General features: G+C 36.2%; 1 protein-coding gene across 7 annotated transcripts in view; it reads right to left on the bottom strand.

The window, feature by feature from the left end:
- The window catches only part of LOC123557598 (uncharacterized), a 41,141-nt gene that overhangs the window by 4,883 nt on the left and 21,753 nt on the right, over window positions 1-14,505 (bottom strand). Inside the window, exon 1 of one of the 7 annotated variants that reach the window (XM_053543924.1) lies at window positions 6,801-6,926. The exons of the other annotated variants lie outside the window; for them this stretch is intronic. The gene's annotated coding sequence lies outside the window, so the exon portion shown is untranslated. Of the gene's footprint in view, window positions 1-6,800; window positions 6,927-14,505 lie in introns of those variants that run through there. 7 annotated transcript variants of the gene reach the window in all.

Below are 14,505 nucleotides of genomic sequence, written 5' to 3' on the forward strand. Positions count from 1 at the left end.
AGATAAATAAATGAGCCGCGCCTTGAGAAAACCAACATATTGGCTTTGCGACCAGCATGGATCCTGACCAGCCTGCGCATCCGCGCATTCTGGTCAGGATCCATGCTGTCCGCTTTCAAAGCCTATTGCAATTAGAGAAACCATTAGCGAACAGCATGGATCCTGACTAGACTGCGCGGATGCGCAGGCTGGTCTGGATCCATGCTGTTCGCAAAACCACTATGTTGATTTTCCCATGGCGCGGCTCAAATGGTTTATTGAAAACATGTTACAATGTATATGGGACTGTGCAACTGTAAGTACACGTGTTTGTCAAATATTTGTATGACAATATACTATGTACCAGTCTTAAACAAAATTTATATTCTGTTTTGTCAGTTTGAGAAAAATAGCATTATCAGATTTATATTATGATAGCATTCAATAATATACAAAAATAAAAATTCTTAAAATGAGCCGCACCATGAGAAAACTAATGCATTTGCGACCAGTATGGATCCAGACCAGCCTGCCCATATTCACAGTCTGATCAAGATCCATACTGTTCGCTTACGGTATGGATCCTGCAGGCTGGTCTAGATCCATGCTGGTCGCAAATGCACTATGTTTGTTTTCTCATGTTGATAGTGAATAAAATCTTTGTGTTACTACAGTTATTTTTTATATGTTTGCACTAAATTAATAGCCAAATCTAATTTTAATTAGACTTGGATTTTCTATGACTAGAAGTATTGTATATAAATCAATACTGAATCCCCTTGAGGAACTATCTCTACAAAATTCTACTTTTTTAGTATAATTTCCTACCCTGATAATTAGATTTTTCAGGCTGGGTTATGTGTTTCTAAATCTACTTGTTGTTTTTTGTTATAGTAGTGTGTATAAGTCACACCGATACTTCTTTGGTCATTCGGCGACCTTTCCAGCAGTTGAGGCTTGAGGAAGACTCTAGGTGCTCTTCAGGGTATTGTGTCATGCATGAATGGGCAGCTGGCTTACGGAGAGTTAGTAGTTCAGCCCATTTGCCCACTCATGCCTTTAACAATACCCTTAGGAGCATCTGGGACAGACTCCTTCATGTGCGGAATCCATCCAGCTGGCTTACGGACAAATTGAACACCCCAAGCGAAATTTCCAACCCATAACTATGAAGGACACGTGACTCGAATTCAACGACCTATCACTCGGCTAGAAGATCCCTATAAAATATTTGTTAACATACTGTGTTTTAATGTCTCTATAAATTCTATACTGACGAACAGAAAATGAAAATAGTTATCTAAAATACTCTACACATTTCAATTTTACACTCGGCCACGGAGCCCTCATGTTCACCCCCCCCCCCCCCCCCCCCCCCCACACACACACACCACTTCCCTCCAATGCATTGTAACAAGACGTATCTTCAAACCTAAGGTTTGATACAAAAAGTAACAGGGATATTTTTTATTTCAAAAATATAATAATATTTCTACATGCGTGCGTACGTGCACTATTTTGAAATCGCTTTTTACATGTATCTGTTATTATAGTTACGATTTTATGTGTGTCTACGCTTAAATATTACACGTGATTAGAAAAATTGTATCGTTGTTTTCTTTCAAAACAATCTTTATAAGAGCTGTGCCATGAGAAAACCAACATAGTGGGTATGCGACCAGCATGGATCCAGACCAGCCTGCGCATCCGCGCAGTCTGGTCAGGCTCCATGCTGTTCGCTTTTAAAGCCTATTGGAATTGGAGAAACTATTAGCGAACAGCATGGATCCTGACCAGACTGCGCGGATGCGCAGGCTGGTCTGGATCCATGCTGGTCGCATACCCACTATGTTGGTTTTCCCATGGCACGGCTCATAATAATTTTCTCTACACATGTTTAAACGCTTCCGTCACATGTTTAATGTTTAGCCCGAGTTAAATCATATTGAGACACTGTAGAGAATCCTTACGTCGTATTCTTGACAAAAGACGGACGTATTTTTCGTTTATTCTTGCTGGTTCTAGTTTTTGCATAGTGTTTGGATGGTCAAATATAGAGAAAAATATTTATACAATAATGAAACATAGAACACTTAATGTTTATATATTCATTTTTGTAGCTTGCAACATTTGTTCGTCTTCATCGATTTTTTTTTTTTGCAATAGGTTTCCCAGTTTTTGACATTGATCATCACCTGAAACAGTTCGTTGAAATTTCACATTGTGTCCCGATTTTCGAATAAATGGTTAATTGGAAATACACCCACAAAATTGTCAAGCCATCGGAAGTATACAGTACCTGTTAAAGTTTAAGAAAAATATTAAATAGATTACAAAAGCCTTTATCATCGAAATGCCATTGCTGGTAAGTAGTACTAAAGGGACACTGACATCATATTCTGTATAAAATAGTTTTGAGCACGAGATGGAAAATATTTACAATGATGAAAATTAAAAGAAATCATTATTCAAATTATAAGTTAATAAAATGAATGTACTATGTTAAACATTGCGATAATGCCTCTGGTTCCGGTTACACTTTAGATGCGTCACCAACTAAATAAAATATCAATTTGTATTTTTTTCACATAACATCAATATCGATTCACAGGTTATGAAAAAAAAAAAATATGCCCTTATTCAATATTCTCTGCAATCGATAGCGTAAAATTACAGTGACACAGCACTGGAACGCAAAACACACCCGGAAGAGTTTCTAGCTTTCTGTCCTTCATTTTGTTATTAGAATTATCAAAATCTAACGTAATCTTTCGATTGCCTGTTTGTGTAAGACCAATCAAATTTGAGAAAAGATATATAAGCTATTAATCACCCGTTAAAGACACCGGGAAGTAAACGCTTATCTATGCACTTAAAGGACAATGGAAGCCTGATAACAAGTCCATTTCATATGAAAGCAATCTTCAAGCCTTTCATAACGCTGAAAGAATTTTTAAAATTCGACCACTACTGTAAAAGATAAGGCAGTTTGAAATTTAAGAAAATGATTGATAATGGAGGCAGCGATTTTAGTGTTTATAAATACAACAATATAATCCTGTCAAAGTCAGAAAACTTGTTTGCAAAAAAAAAAAAAAAGAAAAAAAAAAAAAAATAGCAATCATTCATCACTCAAACATGCTTTTTTTTCAGTCATACTTGTAGACTTTAGTGTATTCGAGTGTCATTACAAACCATTAAGAGAAACGGAAACTCGGGATTAGATGTGAACTATTTAGAAATTGACCGTGTCCTACTGACCCGAGATAAAAAAATGTAAGCACAAAGTTAAACGCATAGATACACTGCTATTCTTCGTTTGGTGGTTGATCTGGAAAGAGTGACTGAATAGCTTAATAAAATAAAAAGTAGATTTGTTTTTACGTTAATAACTGCTATTTCTCACAAATAAGGCTGATTTAATAACATTAAAATACGCACCATCTTTTTTACACTAGGTCTACTTTGATTTTTCGCAGGACGGTAAGTTATTTTTAATAAATAACATGAAAATACACACCGTTTTCATGTACAAGGTCTATTTGAATTGACACTACTTGAAATAAAAGTTAAAATTTCAATGAAATATTATTTTCATTTGTTTTCGAAATTCAGGAAGTCGTTTCGTAAAACATTTGTTAATAGTTGTAAACAAAACGTAAAACCACAAAGAATATGAGCCGTGCCATGAGAAAACCAACATAGTGGCTTTGCGACCAGCATGGATCCAGACCAGGCTGCGCATCCGCGCAGTCTGGTCAGGATCCATGCTGTTCGCTAACGGTTTCTCTATTTCCTGTAGGCTTTGAAAGCGAACAGCATAGATCCTGACCAGACTGCACGGATGCGCAGGCTGGTCTGGACCCATACTGGTCGCAAAGCCACTATGTTGGTTTTCACAGGGCGCAGCTCATATGATTTATGGGTTTACCGGTTGTATTTATGTATTAAAACAATAAAGTCGTATGATAAGCTATCTTATTCATTAGTCACACCGTCAAAGTCCATGCATTACAAATGAAGCAACTTAAATCAAGTATATTCATTATATCATACTCAAAAAATGAAGCAATTATACACTTAAAGAAACTTCTAACGCCCTCTCAATATTCTGTTTTTCATATCAATGAAATATATTTGAAACACAACATGAACTTGCGGGACAGTCAATCACCAAGAGAGATAGTCAGTCACTGAGACTCGTATCAAAGGAACTTGAGTATGATTTTGAAAATGTTCAGTAGAATGTGTTTGCAAATTCTTGCAAAATGTAGGCTAAACTGAACATGTTTCGTGTCACCGTATATTTTCACTTAGGCCATACCAAATTGATTAATAGTTCTTCGGAAAATTTTCAAAAAAATGGGAGCGAGCGAGCGAAATTTTTTTTTTCTCAATTTTGATTTTTTCAGAGGCGGGTAGCTTTTACATGGAGCGAGCGGGTATTTTAAAGACTACATGAATGGTTTTGCAAATAAATTCTTGTTAAAACTCACTGAATCACTTTGTTTTTATTTTGTATTTATAATTACTGAGGGATGAGTGTCTTATTTTTAATTTTGATTGTTCTACATTAATCTGAAGGTGTGCCCATTTAACGGCAGAGGATGAGGAATATTTAAGACAATCAGAGCTCCAGATAAGCTTTTGGTGCAATTGGGTATTTACCCATCACTTTTTGTCCGAATTGGGTATTGGAAATTTGAATTGGGTAAAAATAATATCATTACCCAGCCTTTTCAGAAGTAATTGGGTATTTGCTAAAACCAATTGGGGTATTTTACCAATCTCGCACTAACAATTGAGTATTTTTTTTGCTTACAGTATACATGGTATATATCATTAAACAGGACTGACTAAGTATTTTAATGGCGCCCTTCAATGTTTAATAAAAAATGTATTTAAAATTGTAATGAATGTTTCATACAGATGTTTTCTTTTTCACTTTTAATGCAGTCTGAGATCAGTTCATCCACAATATCCCGAACGATGTGGTCACCGCAATATGCATTCTCCCAAAAGATGTCATCCAGTATCGGTGACACTACATCGTCACAAACAGATAACTGTCATTGTTGAACAGCAAAATATCCCACTAATTTGTTTGTTTGTGCTGCAACAATGTTTTTTCCTGCAACCTCTATACATTTTATCGGCGTAAATAGAGGTTAGGGTTAGGTCGACTATGGCCACAGTGGTTCGTTTGCCCTATGGAAAATAGCCTTACCCCGGCGTAAAATTGTTTACAAAGCGTCCAAATAACACCGATCAGCCGTCTGAATGGTCCTGTTATTTTTCCGATAAATTGCAACCTGTTCTGCAGTAACGTATAACCAGTCAGTCAAATCTAGCGTTAAAGTCTCGTACCCGTTCTAGTTATAAGGAAAATGCGATACGCAAGCTATTTTTTAAGAATTGGGTATTAAGAATTTTAATTGCGTTTCAGTACGCACACTGTATGAATTCAATTGGGTTTTCTGCAATTTTAATTGCGTAAATACGCAAATACGCAGCTTATCTGGAGCTCTGCAGACGAAACAGGCACCCAAGTGGAATAACATCTTCTGAAACCCAGTTAGATGGCTTCGACACATGAGCAACTTTGTGCCCCTAGTGAAACTCCAAACGGTAGAGGTGAGGGGAAAGTAATAAATCACTTGACCAATGAGACCAAACGGAGTTGGGCACACAAATGCTTCGACATTGCTCGAATCCATTGGAATAATTTCTTAACAGATAAGCTTAGCTTAAGTTTTTGTGGTAGAGGTTCATTTCAGTCAAAAATGATAACAGACGGACAAAAAATGATCCTAATATGGCCACTCTTTAAAAGTGTTATTTGTTGTGCTTTGATTGACCAAGAAATTTTGAGTTGGGAAGGTCTGTTTTTTTTTTCAGATTCTTTCTTTCAATCAATTCACAGCCAATTAATATACAAACAGGGAAAATTGGGGTTACAATACGATAGAAATTATTTCTTATACCTACACAACTTATTTGAAAAGCTAAACATTTTTTAAAAATGAATATATGCATTTTGATAGAATATGTTACTGCCGTACTAAAGAAGTTACGTTCAAAACGATTTGGGCCCGAGACAATTAATGTGATGGCTCAGTCAGGATCTGTGAACAAACTTTTTTTTCAAGAAAGCACTGGCTTTGGCTCTAGATCTAAAATTTTAACTAAACACACTGATAACAAATGGTTTGAAAACTTTATCTGAACAATATTTCTATGTTTATCCAAATATTTTCAATTTGAATCCCCGTGGCCGTGCACGTCTTACAAGTCGGGCTTTGTTCTTTGGAAGTGGCTATTCTTACGGTCCCGTAGGAATAGCCTCGCAGGCTATTCTTACGGCTCTCCCGTAAGAATAGTGAAAAGCCCGCAGGTGTCTATTCCTACGGCTCTTCCGTATGAATTATGAAAAGTCCGCAGATGGTTATGGATTTCTCCTATTATAACACATTTTTGTTACATTTTATTGCTTCCATTTGTTACATAAACAAACAATTTTAAAACAACGAATTTATTGTACTGTAAGTGTAAGACCTGACATTTTATTTGTAACACAATGACCAAATGTGATGTCATTTCTGAAATCGTTTGAAATTATATATAACAGTTGAATGACTTCAGTACAATGTATACAAAACTGCCATAGGAATAGACATCTGCGGGCTTTTCACTATTCTTACGGGAGAGCCGTAAGAATAGCCTGCGAGGCTATTCCTACGGGACCGTAAGAATAGCCACTTCCTTGTTCTTTTCACTGTATAATTTGAACAATCGTAGAACGTGCCTACTTCATCACCTACCGGCACATCGAAGGCCATGTGTGGCACTAGCACAGACACTTCAGATTTAAAACAAATGATGAACAACACCATAATTCCTGACTTTTTGAGTTTGTGTCATCAGCTACATACATGTATTACGAACGCATGGATTCCGATCAATATCACTTTGACGCATTAAAACAGCGATAAAACCTGTTTACCGTTATCATTCCGGACCGCGTAATCAGAAAAAAAAAATTCGGCGATTTTTATGTACGTGCGGGCGGGTGATTTTTTTTTCTTTTTCTCGGGAATGAAATCATTGATGCGGCAGTTCCGACGAACGACAAATCAATTTGGTATGGCCTTACGGGAAAACGGGAAAAAAATTGTATGTCTAATATCTATCGTACATTCGTCAATTTGAGAAACGATATTTTAAGAGATATTTTACATGATAAAGACGATTGCTGTAGTTGCATCATGCTTCTCTGTTATACAAGACCCATGACGTCATATTTTTCCCTAAGGCCAGTATAATCATTATGGCTGTATGCATGGCCACATATTACTAATTTGAAGGCCGAAACAAAATGTCATATAAACGTGCCTGTACATCTTATAAATTGAAAAATTGTTCACAATCACTATGAAGGGTGTTTTTTTGCTACTTCTTTAACGAAGTAGCTACTTGAATATATTTATCAAGCCTATGCAAATTATGTCCCTACTATTTGCACTTGTTTTTTTCTCATGATACTTGTAGATTAACTAACTGGCTTAGGATTAAACCGGTTTACAATTAGAAACATTTTACATGCAAAGTATCTTTCTTATAATTCAATGTTAATGTATTATTTTGCATGAAATCAGTGATGGTCACAATAACACACTGGATATTTTTATTTTCTGTTATTACAAATGTATATCGTCATTACACTCCCGTTGTATGTTTATGTTAAACTGATCATGAAAGAAAATCTTCTCAGTATGCACCCCCACCCCCACTTCCCCCTTCGGAGAAGCGAGGGTATATTGCTTTGCACACATGTCGGTCGCGCGCCGGTCCGTCTGTTGGTAGAGAGAACGGTTTCCGCTACCACTTGACCGAGAACCTTCAAACAAGATAACATGATATGGCTTATAAAATGTATGACCTCTATTATTTTTGGCGGTAAATAGGTCAAATGACAAGGTCACAGGGGTATGAACCTTGAAAACGGATTGAGAATCACTTGACCTTACCTTCAAATTAAATAGCATGATTTGGCTAGTGAGGTAGATGTCACCTGATGTTATGGGGTTATATGGTCAAAGGTCAAGGTCACAGTTATCACGAGAGTAAAAATGGGACATCCCGTCACACTTTCGGTCTTCTTTGCTTAAAGGGAAAACGGATCTGGTCGTGATTGTATTGAATTATGTTAACTTTCTTTTCAAATATTTCGCCAATGTGAAATAACGAATGGAGACATTTTTGACCTGAGCTTTACAGGGAAAAAAGTCAAAGCATAGTCTAAATACAAATGTGTGGTGTACAAGACAGTTTGGCCATAAAACCTAAGCAAAATAATACAGGCTTGTGGTCTATTGGCCAAGTTTATTTCGTTTCCGTCCTTATCATCTGTCTTTGCACGACAACTAGATTACTATGTCAGGTTAAGACAGAATAAAGTGTAAAGATACGGGCAAAATATGCCAACACACTGATTCCACGGTGACGCCAAAATCAATCTAAAAAAACAACACAAAAACAAACCTTTGCACAATTTGAATAAAAAATAATAACATAATATAAGCTGAGGTTAATTGACAACATAATCTAATTTTTACAACAAGAGAACTTTAAACAAGAGCTGTCTCCATAGGATGACACATGCCCCCGATGGCACTTTGATTGAATAGTTATGGCCGATGTTAGAGTTTAGGACCTTTGACCTACGGACCTGGGTCTTGCGCGCGGCACGTCGTCTTACTGTGGTACACATTCATGCCCAATAATTTTAAAATCCATGCATGAATGACAAAGATATGGACCGGATACGCCCATCAATGCACTATCATGAAATATGACCTTTAACGTCTAAGTGTGACCTTGACCTTTGAGCTACGGACCTGGGTCTTGCGCGCGACATGTCGTCTTACTGTTGTACACATTCATGCCAAGGTATTTGAAAATCCATCCATGGATGACAAAGATATGGACCGGACACGAATGCACTATCATAAAAAATGACCTTTAACGTCTAAGTGTGACCTTGACTTTTGAGCTACGGACCTGGGTCTTGCGCGCGACACGTCGTCTTACTGTGGTACACATTCATGCCAAGTTATTTGAAAATCCATCCATCGATGACAAAGATATGGACCGACACGAAAATTGCGGACAGACCGACAGACGGACGGACGGACAGACGGTTCAAAAACTATATGCCTCCCTTCGGGGGCATAAAAATAGTTAAAATTTACAACGTAGGAAAATAAATTATCCAAGTTTGTGACGTTTAACATGCACCTTTATGTATGTTTCATTCATGTGCACAATGATATCAGCTGCGCAACTGTAATTGATTACTTTTCTGATAAGAAACGTTTTAAGACCTTTTAATTATACGATGGCAAACAATAGACATACAATGTATTGCGCATTTCCTATTTCTTTTCTTTTAAAAAAGACCTTGTCATACAGCCATAATTTTCATTTTCTGACGCAGACAAAAGGTGTATAATGCTGGCATCTCTTTATGTCAGATCCCTTTGTCGTTTTCATGTTCGTAAAATGACATGTTTGTATGTAATATGTATAAAGAAAATATGCTGTGAATTTTGATTTAAGCTAAATTAACATTGTGCGTTCTAGCATACTATTTATAAAAAATAATGACTTTCAAATACTGTTGTTAAGTCTGTCTTTGCAAAATAGGACTTTTTTGGACACCCGTATCCATAATAAAATATTGCAAAATCATGCAAGTTTGTATGAGTGTGAAAGTGTCCTATTATTCGAAGATAAAAAAAAAACAAACAAAAAAACATTGCGGCTTTCAATGAAACTTAGTTTAACAAGAAGTATATGATAAAGTACTGTATTTTGAAACGTAAAAAATGTTTCCTGTTTGCTTAAGTTAAAAAAATCTCAGTAAAAAATGATAGCCTCTGTAAAACTATGGTCATTTATTTTTGAAATGCAAAATACGCTCTTTTATCATACAAGGAAAACAATGTATGAATGTTTGTAAGTCTGTATGTCTTAAAGTTTGAGTCATTTAGTATTTTTCCTTCGTGCAAGATAAATGAGTCAATTAAAAGCCAAACTTGTTCCCATTACCACACATATTCCAGCTCAACTGTTTAATCTCTAAGGAGCAAACTAGTGGTAATTGCAAAACAAAACAAAACAAACAACAACAAAAAAACCCAAAAAACAAGAGGACCATGATGGTCCTGAATCGCTCACCTGTCCCCACTTGACCCAAATTCGAACTGAGTATGACGTCGTTTTTTTCTATTATTTGACACAGTGACCTAGTTTTTGAGCTCATGTGACCCAATTTTGAATTTGACCTAGATATCATCAAGATAAAAATTCTGACCAATTTTCATGAAAATCCATTAAAAAATATGGCCTCTAGAGAGGTCGCAAGGTTTTTCTATTATTTGACCTAATGACCTAGTTTTTAAACACACGTGACCCAGTTTTAAACTTGACCTAGATATCATCAAGGTGAACATTCTCACCAATTTTCATGAAGATCTAATGAAAAATATGGCCTCTAGAGAGGTCACAAGGTTTTTCTATTATTTAACCTAATGACCTAGATTTTGACCACACGTGACCCAATTTAGAACTTGACCTAGATATCATCAAGGTGAACAATCAGACCAATTTTAATGAAGATCCATTAAAAAATGTGGCCTCTAGAGAGGTAAAAATGTTTTTCTATTTTTAGATCTACTGGCCTAGTTTTTGATCGCAGTTGACCCAGTTTTGAATCTGACCTAGATATCATCAAGGTAAACGTTCAGACCAACTTTCATACAGATATCATGATAAATATGGCCTCTAGAGAGGTCACAAGGTTTCCTTCATTATTTGACCTACTGACCTACTTTTTGACGGCACGTGACCTAGTTTCGAACTTGACATAGATATCATCAAGTTAAACATTCTGACTAATTTTCATGAAGATCCATTCAAAAGTATGGCCTCTAAGAGAGGTCACAAGGCTTTTCATTTTTAGACCTACTGACCTAGTTTTGGACCGCACTTGACCCAGTTTCATATTTGACCTAGATATCATCAAGACGGATATTCGGACCAACTTTCATACAGATCTCATGAAAAATATGGCCTCTAGACAGGTCACAAGGTTTTTTCATTATTTGACCTACTGACCTACTTTTTGACGACACGTGACCCACTTTCGAACTGCCTAGATATCATCAAGGTGAGCATTCTGACCATTTTTTATGAAGATCTATTCACAAGTATGGCTTCTAGAGAGGTCACAAGGTTTTTCTATTTTTAGACCTACTGACCTAGTTTTTGACCGCACGTGACCCAGTTTCAAACTTGACCTAGATATCATCAAGATGAACATTCAGACCAACTTTCATACAGATCCCATGAAAAATATGGCCTTTAGAGAGGTCACAAGGTTTTTCTATTATTTGACCTACTGACCTAGCTTTTGAGGCACGTGACCCAGTTTCAAACTTGACCTAGATATCATCAAGATGAACATTCAGACCAACTTTCATACAGATCCCATGAAAAATATAGCCTTTAGAGAGGTCACAATGTTTTTCTATTATTTGATCTACTGACCTAGTTTTTGACGGCACGTAACCCAGTTTCAAACTGGACCTAGATATCATCAAGGTGAAGATTCTTACCAATTTTCATGAAGATCTTGTGAAATATATGGCCTCTAGACAGGTCACAATGTTTTTCTATTTTTAGATCTACTGACCTAGTTTTTGACCGCACGTGACCCAGTTTCGAATTTGACCTAGATATCATCAAAGTGAACATTCTGACCAATTTTCATAAAGATCCCATGAAAAATGTGACCTCTAGAATGGTCATAAGCAAAAGTTTACGCACGCACGGACGCACGCACGGACGACGGACGCTGCGCGATCACAAAAGCTCACCTTGTCACTTTGTGACAGGTGAGCTAGAAAAAACGCATGTAAGGTAGCAACTACAAAAGACAAAAGAACTTTTGTGTTTGGTTTGATATGGGGAAATCTAAAATAAAGCATTCTCTTTCACCAGACGACATTGTTAGATTGATAAAGGTTAGTCGCCATTATGTTTTGATTACATGTTATCAACAAAGTTGTTTGGTGAGCTGCGCAACCAGTTTTAAGAACTATAATGCAGTGAGCAATATACAGACTTTCAAGATTAAAACATTGACTTCTTCTTATTTGATGACATATTATCATATTTTATAGGTTTTGAAAAATAAAATCCCTACATTCACAAAATCAGTATATTCTCTTGTATAATCTCCTTGCTCGCATGGCAGCTACGTTTCATTAAGGACAATATCTGAAATATTAACGTGATTATTGTGATGTATTTGGTCCAAGAATAACAGAAAGGTTTTACACTATCAAATTAAATAAATCTTAAAATAACCACTAAAAGACGCATTGTGTTATTGCTGTTTATCCGAGAATTGCTTTCTTTAGGTATTTCGTTGTAACTAGAACAAAATGATAATTATCCTGTTTATTATTATTTCTATGACGAGTTTGTAATATATTTTTAGTCTTCGCGTTCTTGGAATCGGTGTTCTGAGGGGTGTTGCATATCTTATTTCTTCTCATCAACTGACTCAATCAAACCGAGTCTGCTACTATTTTCCTTGCTTGTGTTTTATACTTCCAAAAGATATTCTTATAGCTGTTTTAGTGTATATCCATGAATATTTTAATGCCAAGTTTTAAAACATGTTGATTATAATTGTTAATGAATTTGAACGTTTTGTTGTAATTGATGCATATACGGGCAGGCATACCGAAGAGAACACGAGCATAAATAAAGGTTTTCGAAATACAATGTATATATCAAGTAACGGCTGTGGCATTTTTTTCACCTTTAAAGTCTTGTACGGTGTCAAGTGGTATAACAAGACAAGAAGGATGGTCAGGTTTTTCTTATATTTCATGAACGAGTAAATATTGCGTAACTGCAATGTAACAAAACAAACGTATCTCTGCACATTTTAACAATTTATTTAGATTTTGAAAATGGAATACCAGTACATTCTCTAGAGAGCTGTCGCTGTTGCTCATTAAGTGCCTTGTGCTGTATTTTTGATCTCCGAATGAAAATCATTTAGACCAGGGATTGTTTGACAAAAGTCAGCCTTTCATCGATTTAAAATAAAAAAAATTATAATGTGAGAAAAGAGTTAATAAAATCTGTTAGAGGATCATTTGGATACATAGAAAGAAATCAAGCAAAATGATAGCAGACTTGGTTTTTGATTGAAACTGATCGTGAGGTTCAATTGAATGTGCATCCTCCCTCATCCCTCATGCCCCCCCCCCCCCCCCCCCCCCCCACGCACCCCTCTCTCCTAACACCGACTTAAGCAGTAGAATTGAATGACTCTATGATCCCAAAGGATCAGAAAAAATAACAACGCTGTGTCTACAAGGCCTACATACTCAACCTCTTTCAATGTTTCTAGACATCAAATGTTTTAAGCAAATAATTCAAATGTTATTTATGTTGAGTATTTACAACTTGTAATGTCATAATTAAAATGAAGTCAGTAATTCTAAACAATTATCGTTTATATTGTATGAAATGGTTAAGATTACACACTACGATATTCTAACAAAAAATTGTCGATTAAATAATTATTCGCACTAAGCAAAAACAAGTTCTAAAAGTTTGAATTAAAGGGAAGGCAAAGTTACTCTAATGTTCATTCTTCCTGCTAAAGTAAGATAGTGACAAATTTTTCAAAATCGGCTTAACAACGACAAAGTTATGAACATGATATCAAAAATTGAAAGCCATTTGATTGCCATAGAAACGTAACAAATGACGGAATTAAACACACAATGTAAAAGTTAGAATTAAATACTTAATATCCGATATGTAAAACTGAAGAAACACAATGACATTCTTTGTGTCATGTCATATTATTCATTATTTGAGCCGCGCCCTGCGAAAACCAACATAGTGGCTTCGCGACCAGCATGGATCCAGACCAGCCCGCGCAGTCTGGTCAGGATGCATGCTGTTCGCTTTCAAATTCTATTGCAATTAGAGAACCGTTAGCGAACAGCATGGATTCTGACCAGACTGCGCGTGCGCGGGCTGGTCTGGATCCATGCCGTTCGCAAAGCCACTATGTTAGTTTTCTCGTGGCACGGCTCATTTCTCTCGTACAAATCAGTATTTCACCAACCGCGAAAGTTAAAACTGCCGCTTTAAATAATTGATACGATTCCGCAAATGCATCGCAGACGGTATTTAACGGCGATTGTATTTCAAAAAGTATAACTTGATACATCTTGGATCTTAGTCCCACATTTTTTGTCCCCGGCTGTGTTTAAAAATAACAACAGTACTTTAACTTGGAGAATCGTGTTAAGTAGCATACACTTCATATCAGCATCTATTTTAAGACATTTTAAACTTCTTTCGTGCGTTTGCCGAAAAAAAACGTGTATAATTATAGAGTGCGGTTAGATTTTATTATAATTTTAACAA

Source organism: Mercenaria mercenaria, chromosome 5, assembly GCF_021730395.1.
Source record: "Mercenaria mercenaria strain notata chromosome 5, MADL_Memer_1, whole genome shotgun sequence".
Classification (NCBI taxonomy): Eukaryota; Metazoa; Mollusca; class Bivalvia; order Venerida; family Veneridae; genus Mercenaria; species Mercenaria mercenaria.